The sequence below is a fragment of the Erithacus rubecula genome (genome assembly GCF_903797595.1).
Source record: "Erithacus rubecula genome assembly, contig: scaffold_195_arrow_ctg1, whole genome shotgun sequence".
NCBI lineage: Eukaryota > Metazoa > Chordata > Aves > Passeriformes > Muscicapidae > Erithacus > Erithacus rubecula.
The window spans coordinates 201027-204776 of NW_027636118.1; positions in this window are offsets into that span (position 1 = coordinate 201027).

Consider the following 3750-nt stretch of genomic DNA (forward strand, 5'->3'; position numbering starts at 1 on the left):
TTGTGCTGCCTTCTTGTGGACAATACTGGTACTGCAGCCCCCCTCAAGAAAAAACTCGTTCCTTCTGTAAAGAACCGGTAATGAAGCCCCCCCGCCCCCCCCGAAGTAGTGCTGCTTCCATGTGGCCAAAACAGGTACTGCAGCCCCCACTCCCTCAGTACTGCTGCCCAATTGTGGACAAAAATGGTACTTCAGGTACCCCCCTTTCAGTAGTGCAGCCCCCTTTTGGACAAAACATGTACTGCAGCCCCCGTCTAGTAGTGCTGCTTCCTTGTGTATAAAACCGGTACTGCAGCCCTGCCCCCAGTAATGCTGACTCCTTGTGGACAAAAACGGTACTACAGCTCACCCTCCCTCAGTTGTGTTGCTTTCTTTTAGACAAAACAGGTACTGCAGCCCCCCTCCAGTAAAGCTCATTCCTTCTGGACAAAACCGGTACTGCAGCCCCCCTTCTTCCCATAGTGCTACTTCCTTGTGGACAAAACAGGCACTGCAACTCACCCCCCAGTACAGCTGCCGCCTTGTGGTCAAAACCGACACTGCAGCCCCTTTCCCCCAGTAGTGCTGCTTCCTTGTAAACAAAACCTATACTGCAGCCATCTGTACCAGTAGTGCTTCACCCCTGTAGACAAAACAGGTACGGCAACCCACCTCCTCTTTCAGTTGTGCTGACCCCTTGTAGACAAAACCGGTACTGTAATGTAGCCCCTCCCTTTTAATAGTGCTGCCCCTTGTGGACAAAACCAGTACTGCAGCCTCCCTTTCCCCAGTAGTGCTGACCCCTTGTGAACAAAACCGGTACTGCACCCCACCCACCACTAGTGCTGCCCCCTTTTGGGCAAAACCAGTTTTGCAGCGCCCCCTTTCTCAGTAGTGCTGCTTTTTTGTTGACAAAACAGGTACTTCAGCACCCCCCTTTCAATAGTGCTGCCCCCTTGTAGACAAAACCGGTACTGCCGCCTCCCCCACAGTAGTGCTGCTTCCTTGTGAACAAAACAGGTAATGCAGCACCCCCTCCCCATCAGTAGTGCTGCCCCATTGCAGAAAAACTGGTACTGCCACCCTCCCCATTTAAGTAGTGCTGCCCTGTTGTGCACCAAACCGGTACTGCGGACACCCCCCTTTCAGTAGTGCTGACACCTTGTGGACAAAACCGACGCTGCAGCCCTTCCCCCCCCTTAGTGCTTCTTCCTTGTGGACAAAACCTATACTGCAGCCCCCTGCAACAGTAGTGCTGCCCCCTTGTGCACAAAACCGGCACTGCCACCCTCAGCCCCCAGTAGTGCTGCTCCATTGTTGACAAAACCAGTACTTCAGCCCCCCCTTTCACTACTGCTGCCCCCTCTTGGACAAAACTGGTACTGAAAACCCTCCACCCCAACCCAGTAGAGCTGCTTCCTCGTAGCCAAAACCGGTACTGCAGCCCCTCATCCCCCAGTAGTGCTGCACCGTTTTGGACAAAACCAGTACTACTCCCCCCCCCCCCTCCCCCCTTTCAGTAGTGCAACCCCCTTTTTACAAAACATGTACTGCAGCCCTCCCTCTTCCAGTAGTGCTGCTCCCTTGTGGACCAAACAGGTACTGCAGCTCGCCCCCCAGTAGTGCTGTCCCCTTGTGGACACAACAGGTACTGCATCATTCCCCATGAAAACAAAACCAACACTGCAGCTCCCCCCGCCACCAGTAGTGCTGCTTCCTTGTGGACAAAACCGGTATTGCAGCTCACCCCCAGTAGAGATGCCGCCTTCTGGACAAAACAGACACTGCAGCCCCTCCCCCCCAGTAGTGCTGGTTCTTTGTGGACAAAACCTAAACTGCAGCCCCCTGCACCAGTAGTGCTGCCCCCTTGTACAAAAAACAGGTACTGCAGCTCTATGCCCTTACTAGTGCCTCCCCATTGTGGACAAAACCGGTACTGGAAACCCTCCACCCCGCCCCAGTAGTGCTGCTTCCTTGTGGCCAAAACTGGTATTGCAACCCCACCTCCCTCAGTAGTGCTGCCCCGTTTTGGATAAAACTAGTACTTCAGCACCCCCATTTCAGTATTGCAGCCCCCTTTTGGACAAAACATGTACTGCAGCCCCCTGCACCAGTAGTGCTGCTACCTTGTGTGTAAAACTGGTACTGCAGCACCTCCTCCAGTAGTGCTGCACCTTGGTGGACAAAACCGATACTACACCACCCCCTCCTCACTAGTGTTGCCCCCTTGTAGAGAAAAATGTTACAGCAGACACCCCTCTTTCAGCAGTGCTGCCCCTTTGTGGTGAAAACACACAAAGTCTGAAGTCCCCCTGCACCAGTAGTGCTGCCCCCTTTTGGACTAAACCAGTACTGCAGCCCTCCCACCAGTAGTGCTGTCCCCTTGTGGACGAAACAGGTACTGCCGCCCTCCCCATTCCGGCAGTGCTGCTTCCTTGTGGAAAAAATCGGTACTGCAATACCCCGCCCCACCGCAATAGTGCTGCTTCCATGTGGACAAAACTGGTACTGCAGCTTCCCCCCCAGGAGTGCTGTCCCTGTGTGGGCAAAACCCGTACTGCAGCCGCAACCCCCCCGAAGTTCTGACCACTTGTGGTCAAAACAGGTACTGCAGCCCCCCCCTTTCACTACTACTGCCCCGTCTTGGACAAAACTGGTACTGGAAACTTTCCACCCCACCCCAGTAGTGCTGCTTCCTCGTGGCCAAAACTGATATTGCAGCCCCCCCTCCCTCAGTAGAGTAGCCCCATTTTGGACAAAACTGCAGCCCCCTCCCCTCCTCACTAGTGTTTCTCTTTTGTAGACAAAAACGTTGTGGCACACACCCCTCCTTCCGCAGTGCTGCCTTCTTGTGGACAAAACCGGTACTGCATCTCCCCCACCAGTAGTGCTGCCCTCTTGTAGACAAAAGTGGTACAGCAGCCTACCCTAGTAGAGCTGCCACTTTGTGGACAAAACTAGCACTGCAGCCCCCACCCCAGGAGTGCTGCTTTTTAGTGGACAAAATAGGTATTGCAGCTCTTCCCCCAGCAGTGCTGCTTCCCTGTGGAAGAACCGGTACTGTGGCCGCTCCCTGCACCAGTAGTTCTGCACCCCTGTGGAGAAAACCGGTACTGCAGCCCTCCCTCCTCACTAGTGTTGCTCTCTTGTGAACAAAAACATTACTGCAGACACCCCTCTTTCAGCAGTTGTGCCTCCTTGTGGAGAAAACCGTTAATGCAGCCCTCCCACCAGAGGTGCTGTCCCCTTGTGGACAAAAACAGGTACTGCAGCAACCCCCCCCCCCCCTTCCAGTAGTGCTGCTTCCTTGTGGACCAAACAGGTAATGCAGCCCCCCCTTCCCACAAGTAGTGCTATCCCCGTGAGAACAAAACCGACAGTGCAGCCCCCCCCCCCCCCCCTCACAGTAGTGCTGCTTTTTTTGTGGACAAAGCCGGTACTTTAGCTTCCCCCTTTCAGTAGTGCTGCCCCCTTGTGGACAAAACTCGTACTGCAGCCCCCCCCATTTCAGTAGTGCTGCCCCCTTGTTGACAAACAGGTACTGCAGCCCCACCCTGTCAGCAGTGTTGCCACCATTTGAACAAAACCAGTACTGCAGCCCTGCAGCCCCCCCTTTCAGTATTTCTGCCCCCTTGTGGACAAAACCGGTGCTGCAGGGCCCCCCTCCCCACCACCAGTGCTGCCCCCTTGTGAACAAAACCAGTACTGCATCCCTCCTTCTCACTAGTCTTGCCCCCTTGTGGACAAAACAGGTAGTGCAGCTCCCCGCTA